Consider the following 15,443-nt stretch of genomic DNA (forward strand, 5'->3'; position numbering starts at 1 on the left):
ATTCAGGTGGACCAAATGCCAAGGAAAAAATCCTGAAGTGCCGTCCCAGAGATAGACTGCTGATGTGTGGGCAGCTTACATGCATCTTTGAGCCATTTTGGTTCTAAAGGCGACCATTTGCTTGCTAACTCCTTCCACTTTATTTGTACAGCATAGATCATCATAGAAAAATTTGAAAGGCAGAAACAAAAGTCCACACAAATTTCCACAATGAGTATTTATTACTTTTATAATAAGAAAACCCCACAGAAAAGTGTTAGAAAAGCCCTCATACAACTAGTCACATTTGAGAAGTCAATCATAATTGTGTTTGCAAATGTGCTCCCATATAGAGATGTTCATGATCTATATTTAAATGGCAGTTTGTTCATAGAGGAAAAAAGAAGGAACATTGATATGTTGTTGAAATGATACCAAGAAACAAATACACCAACCTCTCCAAAAGTTTTTTCCCATTGCAAACTATGTATATAACTTACTACATATTTTCCCAGTTTATTTATGCATATAATCTAAAGCAAACAAAACACAGAAAACTTTATCCTTCCTCCTCTCCCTGCCCCATAGCAATTCAAGAGCAGGGGGGTAACCATTTGTGGGTGTCCCAGTGTGCTGGGATAGCACTCAAATGTCCTTGTAGCCCAGGACCAAAACCCATACACTCAATTTTGTTAGTCTATTTTGAGATAATCCTCTCGGTGTATGAATTTCATGCTGACTAAATGATTATAAAGTTTAAGTACAAAAGATAAGAAGTTTATGATGAGAAAAAATTGTCAGGCAGACTAAAAAATGTCAGACTGCCCAAGCTCTTCCTACAAGTAAAATAACTTTGAAGAATCCAAAGAGAGGTAGAAGATTTCTGGATGAACTTGAAATCAAGGCAAGGAGTGGCAATTGGATTATTTTCGTGGCATGTGGTCAAATTATTGTTATCTGATGCATCCTTTTGCACTATCCCTATGGTTGTTATCTGATATATTGTTATCTGATATATCCTTTTGCACTATACCTATTGACTTGCTAGGTAGCCCAGAATGCTTTCTTGGGTACCTACAGTATCCTCTCCTGTATATAAGCTAGAGTTGCATTTTTGCTTTTTCATACCCATAAGGCTACTCACTAGTATGATCACTTTTCTTCCATTGGCGTATCTTTCCTGAACAGGCTGCATTTCACTGGAGCAGGCTTCACCTTCCACTGTTACAATAGTATTCTGTCACTCTACTATTACACCCAAGGCGCTGAATATAGGCACTCAATGACACATAGCCATCTGACATAGGATGCTTCTACAAAAAAGATGATCTAATTTATTAACTTTTATTAGATTAGATTGAATTATATTTTTCTTAATTTTATTCTCAGGTAAATGAGTTGTGGTTAGCAAGATGTCTCCCCTATGTACTTATAGCTACCCTTTGAATATTCATGTTAATGTAATTTTATCTAATAACTAGACTATAGTCCCCTTTTATTAAAAAATACACACACACAGCAATAGTGTGCTTATTTAGTGATTTTATGGTAGACAAAAGGTACAAATAGTTTTTTGAAAAAGAGATATACCAATACTAATTGTTTGACAGTGGTTCTCTATCATATTAAAAATAGTCTTGTGTGAGGTTTATGGATGTCTGTTTAATTATTTTATTCATCGTCACTTGACAGAGAGTGAAAGAAGTCTTGCTTTATTTATTTTGGAGTGGAATTCGATTTAAAAGTGATTTAAATTTGAACCCATAAAGGAAGGGTTAGTTATTAAAATGCTAAAATGACCACCTTATGGGAAGATCTCACCTATTTGGGGCATAAGGCAATCAGATGTAGTCAAAAAAGCATGAACTTTGAAGACAGACAGACCTAGGTTCTAATTCTGGATCCAGAACTTCCTAATGCAAATTTCATAAGCTCTCAAAACCTTGGTTTTCTAATGTGAAGAGTGGTCTCAATAAAACCTGACCCACTTGGGTTATTTTGAGGGATAATGAAAGACAGAGGACCTAATTAGTATCTGGCACATGCTAGGCAGTAAAAGAATGTCAATTTATGCCCATTTGCCCTGAAAAAAAAAAAAAAAAAAAAGACCTCACATCACAGAGAGTATTGTGTTAGATAACAGCATTTAGTGGTAAGGTGTGATGTTAATTTATTGCAAATACTTATTGAAAAGGTCAAAAGATACTAGTTCTTTTTTTTTTAAAGGTGATTATTTTGCTAGATTCTTTTATTTATTTATTTATTTTAATTTCAGCTTATTATGGGGGTACAAAAGTTCAGATTATATATATATATTGCCCATGTACCGCCCATCCCCCCGAGTCAGAGCTTCAAGCGTGTCCATTCCCCAGACAGTGCACATTGCACTCATCATGTAGTTATACCCCATCCCCTCCCCCCACTAGATACTAGTTCTTGAAATCCAAGGGTATGGTCATGCCATCTGAAGTTCAAGGGGGAGTTCTTATGGTTCATGAAGGCAGTAGTATGTTGGAGGTGGGGAAAAACTCAAATACTGGCAAAAGACTTCAAATGAAAACTAGTAAACTGCCAGGTAGAATTTACAACATAAATTAGGAATGAGTCTGCTCTACTATCTACTACAACTTCTTCCCCCACAATTTCCAATTTAGTTTCACCTGGAAATTTTGGAGTTATTGGATATATATTTTATTTTCTAGTGAAGTCAATAATGGACTTACAAAACTTGAGGGTCTAAATTTGCACAGAAGATGCCTCCCGCCACCAAAAGAAAGCACCTTATGATTTCTCAAAAGATCTTACCTGTCTTTAAAATTTTCACCAGGGAAATTTGATTATCTATGCTACTATTGATAGCTATTGGGCTTTTTTCCAATTTTTTGCCTGTAATGGGCAACGTTGCTTTGAACATTCTTGTACGTGTGTCCTACTCCACGTGTACAAGAGATTCTCCAGGGCAAAGCTTTCTAACAGAGCACTGCAATGAAATTCAAGCATTCCAAGGTATGTTGAGCATCTCAGCCCATGAGTGTCTAAGAAGAGTCTGGAGCAGCCATATCCCCTAGTGGGGGACTTTTATTCTGTATTTGCTAAGAAATATCATGAATGATTGTCAGATTTTATGAGATTTTTTTCTGCACCTGTGGAGGTGATCATATCATTTTTTCTCCTTTATTTTGTTGATGTGGTGAGTTACATAATGATTTTCTAATATTAAACCAACCTTGCATCTTTAGAATAATGATATAGTATGTTTTATAAACATTGATACGTTGATTTTGTTAAGATTTTGCTTAGGATTTTTGCATGTGTTCATGAACGATGTATTCCTGAGATTTCTCTTCCTTATAACTGTTCTTTTCTGTCATTATAACATTGTTATACTAGCCTCACAAAGTACCTTGGGGCCCATTCTCTTTTTATCCTCTGGAAAAGGATGTGTGTGTGAAGGACTGGAATTATCTCTTCTTTGAATGTTTGATAGGAACCATATCTGTATTTGGCATACTCTTTGTGGGAGGATTTTTAATTTCTGATTTGATTTCACAATTATAAGGTTACTTGTGTTTCTTTCTATTTCTTCTTGAGTCCATTTTAACAAGTAGTATTTTCTGAATAGAAAACTGTATTTCATCACATTTTCAAATTAATGACAACCTTGTTCATAAATTTGTTTGATAATTTTATTCTCATAACATCTGTAGTAATGTCTCCTTTTCTTTCTTGATATTGCTTATTTGTGTTTTCTCTCTTTTTTCCTTCATCAACCTTATCAGAATTTATCTGTCTCTCTAAAAGTCCAAAATTTTGGCTTAGTCACTCTTGTCTTCTATGCTTGTTTTTATTTCATTAATTATTTGGCTCTTCTTCTGAAGATGTATACCTCACATTAATTTTCCCTTTTCTAGTATAAGCACAGAAGCCTATAAATTTCCTCAATTAGGACTTCATATTCTAAAAGACTTGAACCTGCCATTTTTATCATTATCTATTTCTAAGTATTTTCTAGAGTCTATTGTGATTTCATATTCAACCTATAAGTTTTTAGATTTCCAAATATATGGGAATTTTTATTATTTTTTATTGATATCAAACTTAATTTCATTTTGAATAGAAACTATGATCAATAAGATACCAATACTTTGAAACTTCTTTGAAGCTTGCTTCATGGCCTAGGTGGTTGTCGATTTCCACATGCACCACTTATACTTAGAAAGAACACACATTTCAGATCATCACATCTTCCTGAAAGCACACGTCAGGCTACAAACCTGTCAGCACTCTTATGGTTATGAATTTTCAGGGTAATTTTTTCTTTCTCTTTCCTCTCAATAAAGAGCTAAGGTTACAGCAGGCATGTTTCCCTACTGTCCTCTTCTATGCAGAGAGTTATTCTCATTCACCTTAAACTGAAGGTAGAATCCTCTGGGATGGATAGTTACTAGCTTCAGGTGGAAACCTCCTGTGCGACTTGCTGCCTTAGGCAGTCACTATCTCCTGTCTCTTGAATTCTGTGCAGCATCAAGAGATAAGCCCAGGGTCACTGAGGTTTGACAGATGTCCTCTGGAGGAAAGCTGGTCTCAGAGTTTACTGACCTCCCAGAACTCTCACTCTCACTTTATTTTTGACCTCTGCAGTTTTACCACTTTTGGTAACATAGTGGTTTATTTTAAAAGATCCTTTAGATTTCCTAGATGTATTACGAAACAACAAAATCAAGGTCATATAGTATGAAATTGTATACATTAAAAAAAGAGAGTGTGTGTGCATTTTTTCTTGCATTTGCAAAAAAAAAAAAAACTGAAAGGATAAATAAGAAATGAGTAAAATATTAGGTAGTTTCCTACCTAATATTTTATTAGGCTTTTTGTAAATTGGGAGCATAATTCAAGGCATTTATTCCACCATACAACTAGAAGGACAAGTCCTTGATTGAGTTTCCACTGCATGTCTGATGTCAAGACTAGGTACACCCACGCTTCCTACTAAAACTACGTTGTATCTGTGTCTCAATAATAGAAGTTATCTTAACTTTTAAGTCCCCATTCAGGGAATGGTTATGCCAAATGTGCCTGGGTTAACCTAAACCTTTGTGGAGTTAAAGAAAGTTAACTGTTTGCATTGTGTTTATTGAATCCAGCTACACTTTTATGCATCTTTCTGGAGTACCTGGTGGCCCTTTTCATTCCATGTCTGAAGTTCACTGTAATCTTTGTAGTTTTCCATCTACATCACAACTACTCTTGATTTATGCTTATTGTATGAGTGGTACCTTAGTATTTCTTTACCTGTATCTGTAGCCTGACGGATGACCCTAAAGTGGCATATACAGTTTCCTCCCTCAGGGTGTTGTCTTCTTTGCACCCTACCCTCTCACAGTACATACTACCTTGCTAACTGGGCCCACCACCACCATGGGTGCTGCCTAGGCAGTGTAACAAACCTTCAGACATCACTCTTCACAAAAGCAGACTGCCACCACTAGAAACCAGCTCCGGGCAATTTGGATCCTGTTGGTGGGAAAGAAAATCGAACATAATAGCCATCATTCCCATGTTTCAGTCAGTGGTGAAATTGGCCAGACAGGGATGCCTGAGGCTGAGAGAAGAGACAGAACTAGAGGAATATGCCATGATCGGTGAGGTTTCAGCCTATAGGCATAGGGATGACATGGGATACAACCTCTGGGGATTCCACAAATCCAGAGAGACAGCTGCTCATAGGGCCCCACTCACACAAACGGGCATTCTGGGGAAAGGCTTGCATCCCCAAAATGAAGTGAGAATATGAGAGGAGCCTATTAACTAAAACCTGAGTGAGGAAGGGAATATGGTTCCAATGTGCAAGACCCAGATATCAGGACCAGCAAGTGTTCTAGATTAGTACTGCTTCTCTATTCTGTGGATGTGAATTTTTTAGAGAGAAGGTGTACCTGGTCAAATAATCCTGTTGAGATACTTGAGATTCCACGAGTGCATTTATTACTAACAAAGACATGAATGGATTCTCCCAATTTGTCCTGCATTGCTATCCCATGGCCTCCTCTGGCATGTGCAGTCCAGAGCACCAGCTTGATGATTTTTCACCATACATGACAATATTCCTTTTCCTTTTAGTTCTCTAGAATGATTAACCACATTTACTCACCAAAACTTCTCTGAGCTCCTACTCTATGCAGGCTTTTCTAGGTGCTGGATGCACAGGTCCAGAGAGCGGTCTGGAAGAAGTACTACACTATCCACTACAGTTATTTGGTATACATTTACAATTTATTTTCAGACTTTGCAGAGCTCACATAATTACCACAGCTTCGCTGTCACTAATACAAAGATAAAAGGGGAAAAATGATTATCTCAATGTGAAAAAAATTCAATGAAATTTTTGATTAAGAAAAAACTCACCAATTAGGAATAGATAGCAATTTATTTAACCTGATAAAGGTACTTTCTCCAGCCTACCCTTCCACTGGGGGTGCGGCCCCCCTGTGGGCCAGTCTCCTCCAGGTCAGTAGCCCCCCACCACCCTGCGTGGGCCCAGGGCCTTGCCATCCGTGTCCGTGGCCACAAACACGGTGCGCTCAGGTTCTCTGTTGGCATTTGCCTCCAAGCAGTCCCAGTTTCTGTGTTTGCTGCTGTTCTGGTTTTATCCCCGTTCTCTCTCTTTTTTTTTTTTCCTGGGTTTTTTATTTTTTATTTTTATATTTGGCTCCTGATGACTTCCCTTCCTTTCTTGTGTGCTCAGCAATATATTTAAAAGTCTATTTGTTGTAATTTATTTGGCACCCAGTGTTTCACAGCGGGAAGGTTTCTCAGCGTATCTAGTCCACAGCTCTGCAGAAAGCTAAACCCCAACTGTCTTCACCAAAGGTAGTTTTTCCTTTTACTGCTTCTAATGTGACTTTCAGTTTTATTTTTTGTATTTTATTTATTTCGTAAGTTCTTTTCACTCACTTTTACCCTCTTCACTTGCTCAATCTTCTCTTAACTTTCACTTTTTCTTCTTTGACCTCTTTCTTTAATGGAGAATTATTTAAATTATACCTATAATGGCAAAATGTTTCCGGTTTGCATTGTTCAGTTGCCATTTTTGTCATATTCCTCTTTATGTCTTTTTTTTTGGTGGTATCTATGAATACATTCCATAGTATTTCTTTTCTTGTGATTACTCATCCTTGAATTGGTTTATTCTTCCTGAGCCAGCTATTTGTGAAAGGATAGAACTGGAGACAGGCTAGGGAACTGAGCTAGGGCGAATTAAATTTCCATCTGTTTTCCACCACTACCCTGCTCCGGAGAATGGCCTCTGTCTGGGCTCAATTCATTTCTCTCTCCTTGACTCATTTTCATGACAACGCTTTTGGATGGTGACATGAAGCTGGGTCTTCATCAGGTGAGCCTAAGCTGTATCTTCAGGCTTGCTACAACTGATCTTTCCTTATCGACCTTAACGTACCCACATCCTGCTCTGGCAGAGATGGCACACTGGCCTGTTTCCACATTTAGCATCATCACCTCTGATACCTGAAGCCAAACAGGGATCAGAGCCTTTCCCCAGTGCTCCCTTGCGTAGAGACCTCATGTTCCCATCAAGGGTCATTTAATGTTCCTCGGGGTGTGCCACCTGTGGAGAGCTCTCTGTTCTGCTCACTCGACCAGAGAGCTACAGGATCTTGTTTCCACCATCATAATCTCTCCAACCTCGTTTGTTTTTCTTAACACTTGGCAGCCTTTTTTTAAAAAAAAAAAATTATTTTTAATTATTATGAGTATGTAATAATTGTATATATTTATAGGGTACATGTGATGCTGTGATATAGGTCTATAATGTGTATTTATCAAATCAGGATAATTGGGGTGATTTAAAGAGTGACGTTTGGATTATGGGCATTTCCTACTTTCATCAGTTTCATTTCCACTTTTCATTTTCCTATTTTTGGTTTACTTCAAGAGGAGAGCAATTAGCCTTTCATCTTGACCTTGAAGTCCAGAGAAGGATTATCATAGGATGATAGAAGACTTAAACAGGTGAGGGAAGAGATATCTTGTAGAAGATCTGAGGAGGGATTCCCTGTGAAGTAGCCTGGAAAGAAGAGATTATCTTCCTTATACACAGAAGGACAAGAAACATAGAGAACATAAAGGAGAAATTTTAGGTCAGTAAGAAGAAATTTGAAGGAGTAAAAAGATACTAGCTCCTGTGGGAGATGTGGAGTCTGGCACATACACGGAATAGCAATATACTTTATTCATCAGTCAGCAAATTCTTACCACATAGATGCTATACAGCAGGCAGTGGGGAACCAGCAACGAACAAGACAGACAAGTTCCTGCTCTCTGAGACTTTGCTTGCTCCTAGAGGAGCTGGACAGTGAACAACTGAGCAACAAATACACCAACAACAGGAGGCTGTTTTCTGTTAGTGTGGTGTGTCTCGTGGCAGCTTCCATGCAGAGGTGCTGTTTAGACCTGAAGGAACAGAATCCGGCCACGTGAAAATGGAGGAAGAGCAGCCCTGGCACAGAGAGTAGAAAAATCCTCTGGCCCTGAAATAGGAAAGATCTGAATAGCTTTTAGGAACAAATTACCAGTTGGACTTTGGGAAGCAAGAAAGAAAATGGCACAAGCTGAGGTTGGAGAGAAAGGCAGGAACCAAATCATGTGGGCACTTGTAGGAGCTGAGTTTTTGTTTTTGCATCACTTAGTCAGTAGAGATAATTAAGGACCTAAATGTAGATAAATATGGATACATTATAAATGTATAAAAAATGGTAGCTGAAAGCTATGAAAAAAGGCATAACACCAATATGTGCTTTCGAAACTCTGTAGATAGAGATTCTGGTTTTAAGGTAATTTGGGCAGAATGTATGGCATAAAAAATATAACATTGCTCTCAGATGCATAATTTCAAGGAAAGACATTCCATGTCATACTTAGGAATGAGTACTAGAAACTAGTTGTAGTCTGGGGCAGAGGATACTGGGACATTTTAGAGGTTCCTATGCCTCACTGTGCATTTCTGAAGAGGGTATGGTTGAGGGAAATCAACCAGAAGGAGAGGACTTGGGGACTCAGGATCTCGTAGATCTGGAAAGTGGGAAGACAAGGCCCATTTGACTGTCAAGTGAGACATTCAGTGTGTACGTGGGGGCCATTAGAGACCAGATAGCATCCAGAACACACAACTTACTCTCATGCCCATGCTTCATGTGCTTGGAAAGAGAAATCACAATTGGAAACATTTCTCAGCAACGGTGCTAATGTAGAAAGATTTATGGGAAAGCAAGTCATGAAAAAGAAATCTGGAAGCAAGAAAATAAAGCCCAAAACAAAAGTTTGATTTTTTTTTTTTCTATCAGTATTTGGTAAAGTCTGAGTCCTAATGTATTAGTTTTAAAAGGGAATGCAATTTTATAGAATCATATCCTGTTAAAGCTGATGATTTTAAAGAAGTATTCATTTATTTTCTCCTTTCCTCTCTTCCCTCCCTCAACAGTGAATGTTTGAAATTATGCTACATGGCCATTATAGACCAATCTATAGATAAGTGACTGTAGCCTTCTTCATGGCAAATTTCTCGCAACATCCTTTCCATTCTAATTGGTTCTACTAAATTCCCAAGAATTTCCCACTAATCGGTACATCTTCTTAGAAGTAGAATAAAGCTGAAGTTTCAGCTTTTATCAGACTCTGTATGAGAAACTTCTTTCAAAAGAGACAAACCGTGAGTCCAGTTTTGTTTTAGCATTAATTTTTATTAATAATACTTCTGGGGTTTCAGTTGTAGCATTAACAACTAGCTGTCACTCAAGTATTTCTTTTTTTTTTTTTGAGACAGAGTCTTGCTTTGTTGCCCGGGCTAGAGTGAGTGCCGTGGGGTCAGCCTAGCTCACAGCAACCTCAAACTCCTGGGCTTAAGCGATCCTACTGCCTCAGCCTCCCTAGTAGCTGGGACTACAGGCATGCGCCACCATGCCCGGCTAATTTTTTTTCTATATATATTTTAGTTGGCCAGATAATTTCTTTCTATTTTTTAGTAGAGATTGGGTCTCGCTCTTGCTCAGGCTGGTCTTGAACTCCTGACCTCCAGCGATCCACCCGCCTCGGCCTCCCAGAGTGCTAGGATTACAGGCGTGAGCCACCGCGCCCGGCCGCACTCAAGTATTTTGTCTTGAAGCTTCATGGACTGGAAAGTGACTGTGCTCCTTCCACTCTCAGTTCAAGTACAGTATTCTGGTCCTGGCAGCTGAGAAGCAGCAGGTGCACGATGCATAATAACTGGCCATTGGTCCCAGCCAGGGAAGGAGCTTCTTTACAATGGTGGAATGTTAGCCTGTCCAAGAGCAACTATTTTTGTTTCATATCCATGCCCTGGTAGTAGAGTTCAGATTTATTTTGGGTTTGCTGATGACCATACTATCAAGAGGATATCAGTGCAGAGAGCCAAGAAGCTACCATCTGTGCTGTGTTTATATCTAAAGAATTATTTAGAAGGCTGATTACTCAGTAAGCTGTGCCTCCTGACCTTCTAGTGTTACACTTAGCAAGGTGGCTAACACTTTCTTGAAAGTCACTTTGCTTTTAATAATCCATATAATTCCCTCAATGTGTGGTAGAGATCAAAGTACTGACCAAAGTTTCACTGTTGAGTAGTGACCCCAGAGTGCTTTGCCTGTGGCAGGGATGCTATGCATGATCACTCGTGGTGAACAGAGAGTATCTCTCTACATGGTGTGTTAGTAAATGCTTAACAACTGGCTCCCTAAGGAAAAAATACCTGATTTATACCATTTGCCAATTTCCATGCTGGAATATTAAGAATAACTTTATAAATTCAAAATCTTAGATGAAATAGAGAAATTCCACAAAAGGTAGTAATGACTAAAATCAACTCAAGAAAAAGTGGAAAGCCTGATTAGCGTTATATTTACTAAAGAAAATAAATTTACAGTTAAATCTGCCCACAAGAAAAGTTGCAAATCCACATGGCTTCACTAGAGAAGTATATCAATTAGGTAAGGAATAAATTATACCAATCTTGCATAAGGTCTTTCATAAAATAGGGGGGGAAACACTTCTCAACTCATTTTTTGAGGCCGGCATTATCTTGTTACAAAAATTAGATGAAGACATCATGAAAAAGAAAATTACAGATCAGTATACTTTATGAATAAAGATGAAAAAAACCTTTTATAAAATATCAGCATATTGAATCTGGCTATATATATAAATTATAATACATGATGAGCAGGAATGAAAGATTGGTTTGACATACAGAATCAGTTGATATAATTCACCATATTAACAGAATAAAAGGGGAAAAATATATGATTATCTCAAGATATGCAACAAAACTATCTGAAAAAATTCAGCATTCATTTATGGTAAAAATATGTCTCCTAAGTAAATTAAGAATAGAAGAGATCTTCAACTTGATAAAGACATCTAAGGAAAACCTGCAGCTAATATCAAACTTAAATGTTGAAAGCCTGAACACTTTCTCTAAGATAGGGAGGAAGGCGAGGATGCTCTGTTCAACATACTGCTGAAGGTCCTAGGTGGTGCAATAAAAAAAATAAAAAGAAGTAAAAGGCATGCAAATTGTAAAGGAAGAAGAAAAACTGTCTTTATTTGCAGATTGTATAAGTATAAAAATCCAAAATAATTTCAAAAATAGCTACTAGAACTACTAAGCTAATTTAGCAAAGGTATAAGATATAATGTCAATATTAAAAAATCAGTTGTATTTTTTATAAACTAGCAACGAACAATGTAAAAAATGTAACACCATCTACAACAGCATTACAAAGCATGAAATACATAGGTATAGATAGGTTCAACAAAATATGTGCAATATTTGTACACTGAAAACTACAAACATTGCTGAGAAGAATTTAAACAAGACCCAAATAAATGGAGATATAAATTATGTTCATGAGTTGGAAGACTCCATAGTGTTAAGATGTCAGTTCTCCCCAAACAGTCACAATGAGAATTCTAGCAGGATATTTGTAGACACTAACAAGCTGGGATTCTAAAATTTAAATGGAAATGCAAAACACTTAAAATAGTCAAAAACAATTTTGGAAAGGAAGAACCGAGTGGGAATCTGTGCTAAGCAGGATTCTGATGTGGCCCTGAGATTCCACCCCTTGCTGCACTGGCCCTTATGGTCCTCTCCCCTTGAGTGTGAGAGAGACCTGTGAATATGATGGGATGTCATATGGCAAAGGTGAAGGGATTTCCAGCAGTGGCTCCATTCGGGACTGAAATGGAGACATGCCTATGTGTGAACACCCTGACCAAATATAAAACTTTGGTCCTCACCCTACAGAAAGAAACAAATCTTAACCACATCTTAGATCAAGGCAAACACACATTTATTGCACAATCCACCCTCATGGTCAGACCAGGGGAGGGAGGAGGCCCCCAGGTACCCTGAGGCATATATTCCTGTCTATTTGCACAGGGAATTCCAAGGTCACAGTTACCTGGGATGTGGTCTAGAAGGGGAGGGATGCGGGCTCTGGGGATACAAGCCACTTGGCCAGGGAATCCCCTCACTGCATGGGAAAGGAGGAGGCTCAAGGTGGCTGGAATAGTTCCTCCCGAAGCAGAACATCTCAAACTCTTATGTGCATATGAATGACCTTAGGATCTTATTAAAATGCAGGATCAGAACATATCAGGGTGTGACCTGGGATTCCACACATCTAACAAGCTCTCAGGTGATGTGAGTGCTGCCAATCCATGGGACCCTACTTTGAATTGTGAGGCTGGAAAGCACGGAGCCAAGGTCTAAGGGCAGAACTGCTGTGACACCTGGCAGGCAGTGGAAAGTCTCTGACATTAAGGCGTAGAATCAGCACTAATTGGACTGGTATCACTTAGAGTTGTCAAATCTGTGCAGCAAAAAGAAGTGAAAACAGGAAGGGTTATCTTAAATTGTGTCCACTCTATGTCACTAGTAGCTTTCTAAGTGATATCTCATGTAATTCACTGGCAGCCACCCCTTCCCAGGCACCAGCTTAGAAATGCTGGCCAGTCACTTAGAGATGTTCTTCCTAATCTCGTAGCATCTCCCATTTCAGACCTTCTCTCTGTTCCAGTTACCTAATCCACAGTGCTAGGAAACCCCCCAGGATCCTTTTTTCCTAACCCCCCCTTTTTCTAAATCCCTTTTACATAGGCCTCGAGACAACCGAGAAAACATCCTGGTTGGTTCTACTACAGAATCGTGCTAGTAGACCTCACTTGGGCCCTCCTGATTCACGATAAGTCTTCCTTTTAAGTATCTTACTGGCTTCCTTGCATGTTCGTTATCCACAGCTATGTCCCAGATCCATTCTGTGCTCAGCCCCATTTCCAACTGTCAGCAAAACATCCCACTTTAAAGAAGGGAAGAATGCTTTTTCTGTTTTTCATAATCCTAGTCCCTTTCTTCTCCTGGGTTTTGCTTAATCAGTCGTTCCCTGTTTTTCTGTCTCCATTTACTCTGACTTGTAGCCACTCACAACATTGCCTAGCTCTCCTGTTTTGTCATGCAGCAGGCTTCCTTCTCCTTCCCTCACTGCCATTGTCATGGAAAAGAAACCTTCTTCCACTGCCTCTGTCCCCACCCACCTTAATCTTTAGCAATCTGGACTTTACTTCCACCAACCCGCCAAGCTTGCTAATTGTAAGGTCATTCAAGGAAAAAAAATTAACATGCTTTTTACTATTCAAGGTTATATACCTATATACAGGAAAGCACAATAACTTTTCAATTTCCTTAGCAAATCTTTTCTTCACAGATAGGACTAAAATAAGTGCATTGTTGATTCTATTTGTATTATCACTCAAATTAATGGGATCAAAATTAATGAAGTTATAGTGCGTTTCCATTTATGATATGTGGAGGCTTATATACAAACAAATATTATTAAAGTCAGTGAAAAGAAAACCTTGATTTCTCTATTTGTTGCAAGCAAAAATGCAATAATCTGTGTTTCAGCCTGCTTTAAGGAGATAATGTTGAGGGTTAATGTAATAAAGATTTAAAGTTACTATCAAATATGTACCTTATAAATGACATTACCATTGATAATCAGTACATTTGGAGTCTGAACTGGAAGAAATAACCCAAAATTATGGATAATTAAAAAATTATTCATTATATTTGGAAAGTTATGATAGTTAACTTTAAGCTAATAACAGATTTTTTTCCCCCTTTTTATCTTGTGCATTTATAAACTGACAGTGAAAATAGTTGACCCAAAAGAAAGATAAATAACCGGGGACCCCAATCTGGTATTAAAACTATATGGGTAATCCATAGTTGCCTATTGTAATTATCATCCATGGTGTTTTATAAAACAATAAATGCATGTAACATCCTAGATTTTAAGGGTGAATTTTTTTTTTCCTGGCCAGAATTACCCATGTCATAACTGACATAGTTGGAACCCTCTGATTACTAGCCTTGAGCTACCAAGTGTAACTAGGTATTTTGTAAAAAGTAACATTAAAATATTTACTATTTTTGTTAATAAAATGTGGGAGCATGGATGACTTATAATTATAAAAAATGAAATAAAATTTATTTCTTTTTAATATTCATGCTGTATTTTTTCATTCCATAGCGTTTTTTTGAGACATCACTCTACAGAGACTTCCTTAGATAGTTCCTTTTTTCATAGTACATTGTTTAAAAATTTTTTAAAATTTATTTTCATTTTTTTTTAATGTTTAAAAACCTTTCATTTATGGATAGTTACAAATAAGCAAAAAGTAGAGAGAAGAGTAAGGTGGACTCCCATGAACACTTCACCCCATATACCCTTCCCCCAATGTATCTTTGAAGGAGATTCCTAGATTCCTAGATGGGGTTATTATTGAGGGGAGATTGAAAGGTAAATAGTTATAACTTTTGGTAGTTACAACTAACTTCCCCACCATAAGGATTGTATCATTTTAGATTCTTCTTACCAATAAAGTCTAAGAGAGCCTATTTCATTATAGTCACCTTGATAGAGCATGTTGTCAAACTTGGATCTCTGCCAATCTCATCAGTGTAGTTTTAATTGCATTCTTTTATTATGAGTAAGATTGAGCATATTTTTGTGTTTATTTGGGAATTCTTTCTTCGTATCATTAATCTGTTTCTTTTTTCTAATTTCAAAATATTACCTAATTTCAAAATTTTTGACATTTACAAAAGCATACACTTTTTCTTTTAAATTCTATGCTGAAGGTCAAGACCTTGGGCCATTCATTTCTATATCTTATCTGAACTTCTTGTCTCACAATTCCTTCAAAGAATGGTAAAATAATACATTGAGTACTCTACTCTCCTTTGATGATTATGTTGCTAATGTGCCAAAACAAGCCTCTGGAACCCAGATGAACTTCTAAATTATTCCAAGAGAATTTGGAATCTTCCTTCGCCCTCCATATACCCTGCTTCTCAGGACAGCTAAAGTTCT

At 37.7% G+C, this 15,443-nt stretch overlaps 1 protein-coding gene across 6 annotated transcripts in view; it reads left to right on the top strand.

Moving 5' to 3' along the window:
- The window catches only part of AIG1 (androgen induced 1), a 227,578-nt gene that overhangs the window by 59,501 nt on the left and 152,634 nt on the right, over positions 1-15,443 (top strand). The gene's annotated exons all lie outside the window — the stretch shown is intronic.

This window comes from Eulemur rufifrons, chromosome 15 (assembly GCF_041146395.1).
Source record: "Eulemur rufifrons isolate Redbay chromosome 15, OSU_ERuf_1, whole genome shotgun sequence".
NCBI classification, from domain to species: domain Eukaryota; kingdom Metazoa; phylum Chordata; class Mammalia; order Primates; family Lemuridae; genus Eulemur; species Eulemur rufifrons.